Here is a 16701-nt window from a genome sequence, read left to right as displayed (position 1 = left end):
ATTGAGAAATGGCTTTTGGTTAGCCAAAATCCAATTTTAATGATGTATTAATTATTAAATCCTCATTAAATGGAAATATTTAACATCTTCAAGGCACCATTTAATTTCCTTTTGCAATTTAGAACTAATTGGCAATTTTAAAAGGCAATTTTCATTTTGGCAAAATCAATATTTAGCTAAGTATTTAATTATGGGCCATAATTTTGCATTAAATGTTGTTTTTCTTGCTCTCAGGGTCCAAGTTGGCCAGCTTGGAGGGAGTAAGAAAGTTGGGTATAAGAGGACGCCTCTCTCCCATTTCCTCCTCACTTCTCACTTCTCCTTCTCAAGGTGTTGGCAATTTTGCAAGAGTAGATTTGCACTCTTTTTGCTTGGCAAAATTTTTGAGAGCCGAATTTTGTGGAAGGCAAAATTTGTGGAAGGCCAAAATTTGTGGAGGCTGAATTTTGTGGGAGATAAAATTCAGATTTTTGCAAGAGGCTATGATTTTTTGACCTAGGTTGGGTAATTTTATTTGGAGATGAATTACATGATAAATTTTTGATTTGCAAGTGGATTTGAAGTTCTTGAGGTCTAATCCTAATTCCAAAAATTTGTTGTAAGATTATTGGTTAAGGTGAATTTTCATCAGTTAGAGATTGCAAGGGGTCCTTAAGATGACATCATTCTTTCGTTCTAGTCTAAGGATTGCTTCCCTTGGTTCTACTTGCCTTCTGGTCCACCACTCTACCATCCCGTAATAGGGCGACGAGCATGGAGGATGTTAGTGTAAGTAAGAATCCCAAGTGGACAAACACTAAGAAAGACAAAGAGGATATGATGCCCAAAACACCCTTCTTCTCAAAAATAAAGAGAATAACTGACACCAATATCGGTACAGTGGATATGATACAGATGAAGGACAAACTAAAGGAAGGACAATCCCCCTTGGCTATTAGTAAAGGTAATTTCAAATCATTTAGAGTTAAAAGGGGTCCTTAAACAGATTTCTCTCTTTTGTTCTAGTCTAAGGATTGCCTCCCTTAGTTCTGCTAGTCTAATTGTCCACCACTTTACCATCCCGTAATAGGGTGACAAGATGGAGGATGTTAGTACAAGCAAGAATCCTAAGGGGACAAACACTAAGAAAGAGAAAGAGGATATGATGCCCAAAACACCCTTCTTCCCGAAAATGAGGCGAATAACCAATACCAATGGTGATACAATAAAAGGATATGAAAAAAGTGGGATGACACTTGATTTTGAGGATATCAGAGAAGAGGATGTCAACGAGACAAATTTTGGATCGAGGTTGGATGAGTTAGGAAAGGTTGCAATCAAGTAGAGGCATTTGGGCACCCTTTCCTCTCTCAATTCTTTTATTGGATTTGTGAAGGAATATGAGAAGTACCATGAAACGATACTACAAGTAGCAAGCAGTGTGGTGAAGTTAGCGAAACTTAGGCAAAGCACACACCTTGTCCTCCTATGGAAGAAGTTAACGAAAGGCTAGCTAAGTTCATTGCCTTAGCTAAGAAAATGAAAGAAAAGGGAAGAGTTATATTAGAAGATCATTTGATGTAAGCCCAAGTGGCACTTTCTCTCTTTCTTCTACAATAGGACAAGTGTCTATTTTTGATTGGCCACCATTTTGGTGCCTTCTCATTGGTTACCACTTTTTGCACTTTTTCATTGGTCCATTGATAAGGTAGCATCTTCTCATTGGCTAATGGAGTGGCAACCCTAATTAGGGTTTTGAGGATCCAATCTAGATCGTTGATCTTGTTTTGATCTCCATCGTCCATTGTATTTTTGGCCCCTATGTAAGGCCATTTGCTCTCATTTGTAAAGTGTTGGAGAAATTGTTGCGAAGATAATACCAAAATTGCTCTCTTTTTCATTGTTGTGATTTGCATGTTGATTAAGAACATTAGGTGTTATTGCATGTTTTCTACTTCCACATAGTTAGATTTCTTTTCAAGTTGTTGAAGCAAAATCTCATTTCAAGTTGTTTAAGCAAGAGTAAAGTAGGTGGATAGTTGCATGGTAGCATTAGTAGATGTTTGATAGGGATCAATACTAGACCACTAGCATCCTAGAGGTTGGTTGGGAAACCTTGTGTGGTAAACTAGTTTATTATTCCTTTGAATCGTCGCACCTGTGGAAGTGAGGTCACTGGTTAGCTTTTATTAGGTTTGATCCCCGTCCATTTGCTAACCTTCCATTCATAGGAGTAGGAGTAGAATAGTGAGTAGTTGGGTAGTCGAAGTTTAGAGAAGGAAGTTAGGGAAGTTAGTCAAATATCAGAACACACCCATTCACCCTCCACCACCATCGCTTTCCCATCAACATCACTATTGGCAGACACATCCTCCATCATCACCACCATCAACATTATCTGCCACCCGCATATTTCACAAACCCATCACCATCACCATCATTCTGCCAAAGCCCAAGTCATCCTTGAATGAATAGCGTAAGGCCACCTACGTGATTACCAACAAATCACATCGATAAAACTGAGTGAGTATCCACAAGAGTAAGGAACATTGAAGTTATTCTCATATCCCATGCGCAATAACTTTTCAAGAGAGGAATTGTATGCTTGATACTCTGTATCAGATATCCAATTACTAATATGTTATGTAAGTGATACAAAACTCGTATCAACACTTCTCAACTCCACTTATCCCCACCGCCCTCCTTTGTTTCTCTTCTTCTTCCGTTCTCAACTTATCCCCCTTTGACAACAATGCCAAAGGTGAACATCTTTTCTCTTCTTCTTCTCTTCCCCTTTTTTTTTATGTGGTTGCTCCCCCTATGGATTAGTCAATTGTTCTCATCAATCCACCATTAGATTTCTCTACTTCTTGATCATGGATTGATATTTGCCTATCTGATCATAGTTTAGACTAGATAGGGGTGAGACCCCTAACCTTTATCTTAGATACTTGAAAGTATCCTTTTGAAGAGGCTTTGTGAATATATCAGCTAGTTTCTCCTTGTTTGGTACACAATCCAACCTCACCTCTTTTTCTTGTGCTTACTCTCTAAAAAAAATGTTATTTGATTGATGCTTTGTCTTTGAGTGCATTATCATATTTTTGGATATGTTGATTGCACTAGTGTTATCACAATTGATAACTATTGGTTCCTCAATTTTATCTTGAATTTCTTCAACTAGTTTTTTGATCCAAACAACTTGAGTGCAATTCATTGTTGCAGTAACATATTCTACTCCATCTATTGACTGTAAGATGTAGTTATGCTTTTTGTTGGCCCATGTAACCAGTCTTCCTCCAAGAAAGAATGCACCACCAGTTGTGCTCTTTTCGTCATCTATGTTCCCCACCTAGTTAGCATCAGTAAAGAAATTGAGCTCAAAATTTCCCTTATGAGGATACCATAGTCCATACTCTTTAGTAACCTTTAGATATCTAAAGATCCTCTTCACAACTATCATTTGTGACTCTTTTGTGTTGGCAAGAAAATTGGCTACTATTCCAACCATCTGTACTATATTTGATCTGTTATGTACAACATACTACATTTTACCAATCATGGATCAATAAAATGTCTCATTTACTTCAGGGTTCTCATCCTCTTTTGAGAGCTTGCAACTGGTCACTATTGGAGTGCCCATTGGTTTTTCTTCATCCATACCGAACAACTTTAGGATTTCTTTCACATATTTTGTTTTCCTAATGAAGATCCCTCCTTTCAATTGGGATACTTGAAGTTTGATGAAGAATTTGATTTCTCTGATCATGGACATTTCAAATTCTCTCTTCATGGCTTAATGAACTCAACACTTAACTTATCATCTCCTCCAAAGATAATGTCATCAACAAAGATTTATGCAATCATCAAACTTTCTTATGTTTCCTACTTTATGTATAAATTTTATTTGTCACTTTTTCTTATGAACCCAATCTATATCAAGTATGAGTGCAATCTCTTGTACCATGATCTGGGTGCCTATTTCAATCCATACAATGCTTTTAACAATCTAGATACTTGATTTTTGCCATGTTCATTCTCAAACCCCTCAAGTTTCTCAATGTAAACTTCTTCTTATAGAACTCTATTTAGAAATGTTGACTTTACATCCATCTGATATATTTTGAAGTTCTTGTAGGCTACAAATGCTAGGAGTATTCTAATTCCTTCTAATCTGGCCACTGGTGCAAAGGTTTCTCCATAGTCTATACCTTCTTCTTGTACATAGCCTTTGGAAACAAGCCTGACCTTGTTTCTACCACTTCTCCATCCTCATTTATCTTGTTTCAAAATACTCACTTTTTACCATTAACATTTCTTGTCTTCTGGTTGGGTGACCAAGGTCCATGTATAATTCTTCACTATTTGATCAATTTCCTCCTCCATGGCCTTTCTCCTATATTCATCTTTTAAAGCCTCCCCTGTAGCTTTGAGCTCCATGTGTGAGAATAAACATACTTTCTCTCTCACCTTTCCCGTGATCATCACTCCAACATCATTGTCTCTAATGATTTAGCTAGCTAAGTGGTGCCTCCTCACATATTTGCTAGAATTGGTTCCCCTTAAAGTGCTTATGTTCTTTGTTCTTCATGTTGAGCTACTTTTTCCTAAGTTGATGCAACTTATTATATAGGTTCCTCCTCTACCAACACTCTCTCTACTGTATCACTTAGTGGGATATATTCAAACTTCTTGTAGTCTTCTATTTCTTTCTTGCTATCTTCCTTGTTCTTATTTGAGAACCCATCCACCCTTACATTGGAAAATTCCACAATCTTATTTGTCTAGAGGTTCATACATTGGCATGCTTGTCTTTTCTAGAGTATCCCAAATAGATAACCTCGCCACTTTTGGGCTCGAACTTTCCTTGGTATTCATCTCTCTTGATGTAGCATTTTCTTTCAAATACCTTGAAATAAATGGCAAATGTTGTCAAACTAAAGCACAATTCATAGGGAGTCTTCTACATTCCCTTCTTCACTTGTCATATGTTGAAGGTGTACATAGTTATGCTTACAACTTTTCTCTAGTAGATTTGTGCAATGTTGTTTTGAATCATCAATGTTCTAGCATAATCAATGATGGTTATGTTACATCTTTCAACAACACCGTTCTACTAAGCTATCCTGGGAATTGACAATTTTCTTTTGATTCCATGCTCTTCACAGTAACTTTCAAACTCTTGTGAGGTGGACTCACTTCTCAAGTCTAATCTCAAGCATTTCAATGCTCTATTGGTCTCTCTTTCCAAATTTTCCTTGTAGGCTTTGAACATGTGGAAGGCTTTTGACTTCTCTTTTAAGTAGATAGTCTGCATCAGTCTAGAAAAATCATCAATAAATAATATAAAGTAGTTTTCACCAGATACACTCTTCATCCTCATAAGACCACACAAGTCAGTATGAACTAGATGTAGAACTTGTTCAAAAGTAAGTGACTTTCTAGAAAAACTAGAACTTGCCAACTTTCCTAGTTGACAATCTTTGCACATAACATTGTTTGGTTTGGTAATAGAGGGTAAGCCCCTTGCACAAATTTTCCTTCATACTTTGATGATGCTTTTGAAATTCACATTGCATAGCCTTCTATGCCACAACCAAATATTATAATTTTTAGCTACCATGTAAATATTATCAAAAACATCAAGGTAGAAAAGATTAACTCTACTTTGTTCTCATATAGCTAAGAGTTGGCCTATCTTGTCAAATATTCTGCAAGACCCTTTTTAAAATCAAAAGTTTATAACCTCTTTCCATCAGCTAGGCCACACTCAAGAAGTTATTTTGTAATCATTCCACTAAATATACATCCTCACAAGTAGTGGATTCATTCAGGGCTATAATACCCTTACCTATCATTGTGCATGGTGAGTTGTTGTCAAACTTCAACATTCCTGCATCATATGCCTTGACCTCATTAAAATTGCCCCTACCACAAACCATATGATGTGAGAAACCACTACTTATTATCCTATTCTTGTGGATACTAGTACTAGTTATCAGGGCTCTCTCCACCCTTTTTTCTATAATGGAAACAAAAAATACTTTATCCTCATCCTTATTATTATATTAGTTGACTCTTCATTAGTTCTTCAATAATGTAGAATTTCTTCTTCTCCTTGTCTTTGGATCTTTTCCATCTTTTTTCGGTCTCCTTCTTCACATTCTTTGGACATCTAGTATCATAGTGTCCTTCTTTTTGCAGTTAAAGCATTTGAAATGAAACTTACCTTTGTACTTCCCTTTTCCTCTCACCATTATTTTCACAAATAGGGTGCCCAACTCTTCTTGTTTGGCTTCTTCAGGATACAAAATCTCTAATTCTCTTTTGTATATGGATGTACTTTCCTCGTCCCTTTCTTTTTGTGTTGTAGCCAGTGCAATTAAGGCTTTAAATGCAGTTTCAACCTCGGTTGGTTGATTGTTGTCAAAGTTGCCAAGCTCAAATGCAATGAGCTTCCTACCAAGGCATCAAGAGATATCTTCATCTTGTCTATTGTTCTCATCTCTTAAATGGTTGACACCTTTATGGCACATTTGGGTTATAAGGTTCTCAATATTTTTCTTACACACTCATCATCTTGTAGTACACCTCCAGATTCTCTAATGGCTAGCATTACATCCTTTGCTCGCTTGTCATAGGCCTCAATGCCTTTTCCTTCCTACATCCTCATGTCATTGAACTTTCCTCTTAGGATTTCAACTTTAGCCTTTATGAGATGCTTATCACCACCATAGACGATTTCAAGCTTCTCTCACATCTCAATATGTTATTTCTAGGTCTTTAACATCTTTGTACTCTTAGTAGGATAGGGTGCTTGTTGGATAATCTAGATTGAGTTGACTAAAACGCTCAACATATTTGGCCTCTACATGGGTCTAGTAAGAATCACCAAGAGTTCTGAAGTGCAAACATATCTTTATACACCATGACTTGTAGTTTTCCTTGGAAAACTTTGGTGCATCTCTCTTAAACATCTTGATATTTTTCTTAAGTTGTTAAACTCTTTCCTTCATAGGACCTAGTCTCTAATACCAATTTCTAGTCCAAAAATAGGTTAGTAAATTGAGAGGGTGGGTGGGGGGGTGCAAGGGGTGTGGTGAATTAGTAGATTCATTAATTTCAACTTTACACTCTCTACCACACTTCACACTAGTCTATAGTTTTGTGCTAGCTAGAACTTAATTGGTCAAGACTAAGTAAAAAAAAAGAACATGAACATAGCAACACATAACATGGTATTTATCTTTTGGGAACCCAACTAGGGTAAAAACCATGGTGTGTAAGTCAATCCTTACAAATCTTGAACTCTCCTAAAGTGCACCTAGTCAAGAGCTTATCTCTATTAAAATGTTACAAAGGCATTGTTAGGTGCTACCCAGTTAAGGGATTTTAATAAGACTTGTTAAAGTTTAGCCATGTTAGGAGAAGCCTAGTTAAAGGAATTTTGAACACAAGTTAATGTCTTATCCTATTAGAGGATTTAATACAAAGAATCTATTAGGGTCTACCCTTGATGAGATTTATTATTATAATGATTAGTAAACAACAGGGAATGATCTAACAAAGTAGCTACTATACTTAGCTTGAGATAGATCCTTCTACATCTCTTCTAACTCATCTAGAACTATAATCTTCTTTCTCTTAGCTCTACAACTTCAGACTCAATCACTTATGTTCTTGGCTATGCCTGCTCTTATACACGATCACATTGGCATTATTCTTGTTTACTGGCTTCACCTTAGCACACTCACTAACTCCTTATCAATAACCTATCTCTGACACTCTCCTTCACACTTTAAGATTACACTGAGCTCAACTCTATTGCCTCTTAGGAAAATCACTTAGTATGCTATCCTTTTCTTCTTCAACTATGTCTCCATTAATACTTCTTTCTTGGATTTGAATCCCTAATCTGCAAATTCAAAATTTGAATGCTCACCCCTACTTCTAGCTCAACTTTCTATTGTAGTAGTGCATCACTCTTTTCAAATGTATCATGTTCGTACATGAGTCATAGGTGTCATGTGTTAGTTTTTGGTGATTGATCAAGGAAGTACTGTACATACTTCATAATTCTTTGGGGCTCTCAAATTTTTTTTGGGCCCTATTTTATTAGGATTTTGAGCTAACATGTAATTATTAATTATAACCCCAAAGTAGTAAAAATACTTGTATAAAAGAGCTTAGGGTTAGGGATTTTCATAGTGTGTGATGCAAAAATTCCTTCTTATATTGGTATTGAGTTGTAAGGGATTACAGATTGTAATCAGGTTGTAATCACTAGATTGTAATAATATTGGACTTTTTGTTTGGTGGACGTAGCCCAGGGTTTGGGTGAACCACATTAAATCTTGGTGTCTTGTGTTCTCTTCTGTATGATCTATTATTTTTTGATATTGTTTATTTTTGCATGTAATTTTTATTTCTGCCTAAGGTTAATCCAAACATCATGTGCCCTCGATGGCTTGCTCTTGTTGGAAAAAAATAAAATTTGAATTCTTTCTATTGTTCCTTGATATGTTAACCCATCACAATTAAGTGCAATGATGAGAGTTCTCCTATCCTCTTTGTGATATGGCAAATACATGTATTATGCTCCATGCTTTCCTTGCTGACTTAGCCAAACCATAATGTATGGTCACTGGTCAATCTAATTTCCTTTATGCTTGGTATTCTTTTGCTCACATTATCTTTACTTAGCATACTTCATCTAAGTGGATCATCTCTATCATCACCTCTATTTGGTTTGCACTTCATCTCTTTCTGATCACCCTTCTAAACTAGATTCACACATCAATGTGCCTTGTCAATCATTACTTCCTACCGGTCTTAATTCATTTTTGTGTCTTGACATCAACCAAAACATTGTTGATAATTGAGTCCATCAATTGATATTGGTTCAAGACAATAATGCCAACAAATATTTAAATGATTCAAATAATTCTTGTACACAACATACACAAATAAATGAATGAAAATTTTGGAAGAATGATGAACTTCATTAATTACCATATTTATGTGGAAAGAAAGTGATAAGTTGTTATATAACTATTCACCATTTAAGAGTACAATGTTAAAGTATTCTAGAGAGATGGGATACCTTGACGTAATATGTGTTTATTATGATGACATATTGACATAAAATGGCTACATTAAAGGAGCATTCCTCCAAAAAAATGTAAGTTGTAAATTGACAATAAAAATTAAAACAAGGATAGGAGAGAAAAAAATCTATGTGAATGCATTTGCAAAATAGTGTGTGTGGCATAATCAACAAAACCTCATTTCAAAAAATGTTTCACATGAGAAGCCTAGGGTTTGTCCATCCCCTCAGAAAACTCATGTTGCTAGGAATCGCAGAGCTTGGGCTCCCCCTTCACCCAAAAAGGATGAACCGAGATGGGAGCTGGTACAAAAAAAAAAAGAACAAGAGAATGGAAAGGGAGGTTTGGGAAGCTAGTAGCTAGGAAGCTATGCATAATTCCTTTGACCTCAAACACTTTGATATTTTCTTCGAGAGCCAACACATTTTATGAGGAAGTTAAAACCATCATCTAGTCAACCCTAGATCTATATCGGTCCCTTTTATCTATAATTGAACCAAATCTTTGCAAAATGTGAGGAAGGGTTCTTTAAAATCAGCCTCCTATATAATAATATCAATAAACATGTTTCTCTTCAAAACCCTAAAAGGATTAACTCATAAAATCCTAGCCTTAAGGGATCTTCCAATAATGCTAGGGTTTTTATGAACCATTGGAGGAATCAAAAGCAAGCAACAACTCAATCTAACAAGGGCCCCATTAATTGGTTTTAGCCAAAGAAAAACCCTGAGCCCTCTGAAGAACAAGTCATAGCTAATGTGAATAAAAAATGCATTGAGGGATTGAAGCATCACTGCAAAATACATGATCTTTTTTCTTATTGTATGGGACGAATGCCCATATTGAAAATAATTGCTAAATGGTTCCAAGAAGCTATCAATAACAAGGTAGAGATTCTTACTCGTTTTGATAATTTCTTATTTACTAGCATTTGCACCCAAAGAAGGTGCAATAGTTACAATGATAAACATATATACAAATGATATTTTCTTGTCCATTTGTGATCCATTTTAATAGATATAGAAATTTGTTGTGGACTCATTTTTTTAGAGTGTTAAATGCATATTTATCTATAGAGTGGGTTGTACTACAATTTCTCCATTGTAAATTAATTTGATCGCATTATGAGTCAAGTCAAACAACATGGTCCAACATCTTGTTTGCTTCTACAAAAGCATTGTAATCATTACGTAAAGTTCTTATATGCAAATAAAGGTTTTGTAACTTATAATACCATATGCAGTAAGGACCCATACTACTAGTAGATAATCACATCACCACATAATGTGAAATGATACTAAAAGGAGTATGGATTGCTTTAAACATTTAACAAATGACTCACATCAACTCCATAACCAATTTGAACAATTTGGATCATCAAAACCTAAAATCAAGTCCTTCAAGTGGGAACCTCATATTTATAATTGGAAAGTCTAGCAAATTTGGTTGAAAAGAAGTGTTCTTTGATTTCTTTTTAATAAGTTATCCCTTATACCAAAATTATGTTTGCAATCTAGGCCACATTACTTTTTGTATATCTTATCATGTAGTAAACAAAAAGATTGAGTGTGGATATCTATTTATATATATTTTGTATCATTATAAATTAGTAATTAATAGAAATTTTGATAGATAGTTCACTTCAAATCATCTTAAAATTGTGTGTGTACAACAAGACACGCATATCTTACCTCTTTTGAGACGATTTGAACTTATGAACTCTCTTAAAGAAATAAGTTCTCAATACCAAGCCAATTCAAGACATACACCACTCTTGTTAAAATATTAATAAAGTAACTATAAAGTTTAGACATAAAATGAAAAAATCTACCACATATTTTGTAACATTTGATCAAATTCTTCTTAATGCTTCCTTCAATATGTTATTTTGTTGTTTGTTTGTTAATACTAGAAAACTCATAATGTTAAATGTTCTTAGAAGTGTTTTTAAAGGAAATGCACTCCAATGTTGTGTAACAAGTCCACAACCATAACTCCTATGGTTTAATTTTTTTGTGGCCTTTTTAACAGTTACAAGTTTCATTTTTCATTTAAATCAAAACTGCACAAACACTTTTTTCAAGTTAGTATACAACATTTTCTTCTATCGATACAAACAATTTTTTGTATTATGACACATAGTTTCCCAATATTCTATAATTTTACCTCTCTAAAAATTGTGTTGGCTTCCACACATTGTTTATTTGATGATCTTGCAAAATCTGCATTCCCTATCCATGACTTTCCCACCGTTGGAGAGGTGAATCATGTTTTTAAACTGTATTTGTTCACTCTTTATAAATTAGAATATCCCAATTTAGTTTTGTTGTAACCAACAAAAGGTTAAATATGATCATGTATTTGTGTCTTGGAGTACACTTAAAGTTACAAGGACATCCCTATCCTTGAAGAGGAATAGATCGATGTCCATGAGGTTGCTCCTTAACCCATTTATAATGTCACAACTGAGAAAATAGTCCAAGAAGAAGAGTTTCTTTCTTCTTTAAGCCATGATAAGGATGTTGGAAATATAAGGTAGGCAAGGTTACTAAGAGGGGAGGAGTGAACAGGGACCAATAAAACTTTATCTTACTTCACCAATTAATCCTTCATTAATTATTCTGATCTAATTGCATGCATGAAAGAATGAAACTGAATAAGACATTCATAGCACTATGACACAAGATATGTTGACCCATAAACCTTCTAAAAAGAAAGTAAAATTGGGGTGGGGATGATACCCACAAGCTTTAGTATTGCAATATAAAGTTAAACTGTTAAGGCTTACAATTGACCACTTCTAGTGACTTGCTTGTTAGGAGCAATAAGGACTGTGAGGTCCACCTTGTTAAAGGATTTACAAACATACAATGAAGTATGCACTCAATTAAGAGATTTAGCAAAAGACTATTAAGTCTACCATATTAAAGGATTTAACTTATACACCTGTTAGGATGAACCAGTGGCTGATATTTGATTTGCAACTCTAATTTGTCGAATAAGATTCCTTGAATTACAATGATTGAGTGACTATGATAGATAAATCTCTACCATCCCTTATACTGCTTGTAGCCTTCTTTAGTTTGCTCTTGTACTTTTATAATCTTCTTCAATTACATATTTGGATATGGTACAATGCATTACATATATACCAATCTCGATAATAACTTAAGGGAGTCAACTACATTACCAATTTCATCATAATTCACAAAGTTGGCACAAATGCTATAACTTGGGTTTTAAAGACAAACTCAATGATGTTATGATACACAACAAACAATGTTAATGCTCAACAAACTTTGGCACTCAACTGAACTTGAAGCTCAACCCATACTAATCACTTCCAAATAGCTTGAACTCAATCAACACTGTGTGACTTAGTGAATATTAATAAACTTGGTAGTTGCTAAATCACTCAGTTGACACTGCATGACTCGGTCAATACTAGATTCACATTGTTAAATCTTCGAGCTTGGTAGACATTGTAGGACTTGGTTAACACTATAGAGCTTGGTTAACACTAGAGTCTTCACCACTCCCACTAAATAGCTTGGTAGACACTGCTATGCTCGAGCTATACTGCAAACTATCTCTGATGCCTGATAGATATTGTGTAGCTTGGCATGAACTAAAAATTGTTTGTTTAGCTCAGTAGCAATTGAGGCACTTGGTTAACACTACTGGATGAATGATAGGCTTGGTAGCAATTGTAGAGCTTGATAGCAATGTAACCATTTGACTAAGTGTTGAGTCACTTATAGACAAATTGAACTTAATATCAACAATCTCCCCCTTTGGCATTAGTGACAAAAACACTTTTCAAATTAAAAATCTAAATACTCAAAACTATAACTCAAAAACTTTCTTTATCATCATTCTAAGTCTTCAACTTAGTTTTGACTTCTAGCTGTTGTTGCTCAGTAACATACTTTGTTTTTCTAATTTTTCAAAATTGCTTTTGTAAAGATACTTTTTGCTTATCTATACAAATATCCACATAATACTATACTACTCCCCCATACATATATCTCTCCTATATACATACATATGGAGTATAGTATTCTCCCTCTATACAGATAATCTTAACATATTCACTTCTCCCCTTTTACATATTACTTCTACCCCTTTACATGTTAAACGCATTTACTTCTCCCCCTTTTTGACATAAAGGCCAAAGGTGTATAATATCTATAAGTCAATACCAAAATGTGACAAGAAATCAGAATGTACCTTCAAAATTAGTACCATAGTCTTTTCCCAATTCTCTTCCAATACCTTACTTGCATGCAAGACTATCTAAACTTCTACTGATAATTCCATCATGTGATAAGCTATGGAGAAGTTATTATCATGGATGAGATTTTTTACATGTGCAATGTGTTTCTACAATGCATCCATGTTTGGAAGAATCTTGCCCTAAATTTCTACAAGTGTGGCCCTAATTTTGTGTTGAGATAATGTGTGCAACACCCATTATCTCAACAATCTCCCACTTGTTGTATACATTGCATAGGGTCAATCCGTAGCCACATAAATGAACAAGGGAACAATCCCTCCCAGCACATCCACCATCATGGATCAAAATACACCTAAGTGCTCCATCCTGGTACCCGCAACAAAATCAAAGTATCCAGCATCTCAAACATGAATGATCTCACCTCCTATTATGCCACTCCCATTGGACATACATAGAAGCCATCCAAAGAGAAAACCACCCAACTTGTCGCATTAGAAGATCATAAAATCCTGTACCAACTGAAATTCCAAGCACAAAAACCTGATCCAAAGGTAATCACATGTATCTGTAGTTGTCAAAATATCCATAGCTGAAATAGCACCCACAGCAAAGTGCCAAACCCATCCAACTATCCATACCTCAAAGGTATAACAAGTGGATTCTCATATCACTGACATATCAAATCTGCAACCTGCAATCATAAGCCTCAAGAGCAATACCTGCCACATATATACCAAGAAGCTCCCACTGCAAAAGATAATGTCAAATCTATAACCAATCCACTCAACACATCTCAAAGAAGTGAATCCATGTAGTATCAAGGACATCCACAATACATAAACTGATATCCTGCAAGAACAACTCTCATAACAAGTCTCCAATAGTCTCTCAATTTCTCCACAACCAACAAAGGAAAGAGATAAAGAAATAACCATGTCATCTCTCACATGACATACATGAGCACAAACCAGTGATCACAATCTCTAACCAATCTCAAATCCAATGTAAGCAAAACTGAACATCCAGGAAGATAACCAAGACCAAGAGAAACCATGCAAATCATAACCTGTATCATGTCCTTCTACACACACCTCTAGATGTAAACTGTGCAAGTATGATCTCCTCCATAAAACCCCAACAAGAAGCCTCAACAACACCCAAAGCATACCATATAACAAATCATGGATGTAAGCCTCTCACAAGAAGATCAAACTCAATAAAACCATTCCTAAACCAAGGAATAACCATTCCTAATCCAAGGAAAATGCCCAATATAAAACCATCTCCCAAACTCAACCAGCATAACAACATATGCACATGGAGATAACCAATGCTAAACCATCTCTCAAATGAACCCTCCAGAACTAACTCATGTACCATAGCTCAAGATCCATATCCATGAAAGACAAGCATAAATATAATGTACTTGAGAAAAAACAATGGGCTATACCTCTCAAGTAGCAAACCGCCGAGTAGACCAAGAGTGGGGAATGAGAATGCTCACAAGATACCCAAGTCTCCAACCAAGACTCATCTAAGAACAATCTCCTCTCAAGTCCATATCAGGTGACTGCCCCTCGGACTTCCTGCTGAAACCATCAACCATCCCAACAAATACTTCTCTAATCCAAGAGAAATCAACGTCACCACCGTGTCTAAGTATCCATGAGCACCTGTAACCAATCAATCCATGCCAACTCCAAATGCAACATAGCAATATCATGAAGTATCCAGCTTATGATCAGTGTACTCAATACCAAGAAACTAAACCAAGATCAATGTCAAAGTTCCAACCATGGCCTCAGGAACATAAACATGACAACATGATCTTACCATCTCAACAAAAGAGATAACATGCTCCATATGAACATACCATAACATGTCACAACTCTAAACGCGTATCAAGAGTATACCATGACATAATAATGAAACCATCCTCATACCAAGGATAACATGCCAAATAAAAGCATAAACCACACCTTTGCCAAGAACCTTGTGAGTCCTCAAGATGTAACCATCTCCACATACCAGGAAGAACCATCTCCACATACCATGAAGATAACCAAGAACTCCATGAGTCCTCAAGATCTAACCATCTTCAAACACCATGAAGATAACAAGTGCACCATGCAAATGTCAAAGATGCTTCTGCAGCAACAGGATCTAAGACAAACCTCCAACATCTGCAAACACTCAATAAATATATCAATGCCAACAAAACTCCCACTCAACCGTGGTACCAAGTCACCTATGGCATCATAAAATCCATCCTCTCCAAACCAAGAAGATATAAACCAAACCAGGAACTAATCCTGCACTGTCACCCCATCACTGTCACAAGCTCCCACTAAACCATGTATCCAAGCTATCCATGACATATGATGAAAAAACCATCCTCTAACCATGAGAATCAACCAAGGCATCAAACCATCAAAGAAATCAAAGTGCACATCATGAGCTCCTCAAAAGAAAACCAAATAACCATGATCCTCAACCAAGAAGATATACCACCATAACTAAATCAGAAAATCCAAGCTAATAAACATCAAGGATGTACCTGTATATCCAATCATGTCATGTCAAAATCTATGACACCATGATCACATCCATGAACCGAGCATCTGGCTCTCAAAGTGTCCAACCTGTCAGCATAGTCAACCACAATCCTCCACCATGATTGTACCTGGTAACAACATCTCATCCCTTCTACATGAAGATAAAATAGTAAATCATGTGACTTAGGGCATAGACAACCCAAATCCAAGCCACCAATCTGAATATGCATCAATAATGAAAGATCAATAGGCAAAGACAACCCATAACCAAGCTATAAATGCAACCTGTAAGTATAGACCGCTTACAACACTGCACAACTTGTAGATCCAACAAGTCATCATGCATAGCCAAACCAAACACTGATAACCATATCATCATGAGACCAATCGAAAATATGAACTGAGTATACAATGACATCAAATCTTAAATCTCCAATGCCATAAACTCACAAGTTACCATAGTCAAAATATATCTATAAATTGTTCTGATCAATATATCAACAAATAAATCATGCCAAACCTGCACCAAATCTGAACTAATGTGTAGAGCTCTCCAAGAGCTTTCCATTGACTACTCGAAGTCCAAAATCTGACTCCGTATGCCCAAGTTATGCCCCAATCTGTGCTCAAAATAAATAACATCTGACTTTAGGGCTCTGAAAATCTAACAAAATATCAAAATCATAGAACCAAACCTACACCATCTTGTAGTGCTCTGAATTAGCTTTCCAACGCCTGTAAGAACTCTAAAATCCGATATTCTGAGAGAAAGTTATGACCATTTTACTAAGACAGTCTTTTTACCATTTTCAGTACGATTTTT

Source organism: Cupressus sempervirens, chromosome 4 (assembly GCF_028749045.1).
Source record: "Cupressus sempervirens isolate cs-2001-9-10 chromosome 4, ASM2874904v1, whole genome shotgun sequence".
NCBI classification, from domain to species: Eukaryota; Viridiplantae; Streptophyta; class Pinopsida; order Cupressales; family Cupressaceae; genus Cupressus; species Cupressus sempervirens.
Note: the sequence above shows the minus strand (reverse complement) of the source record.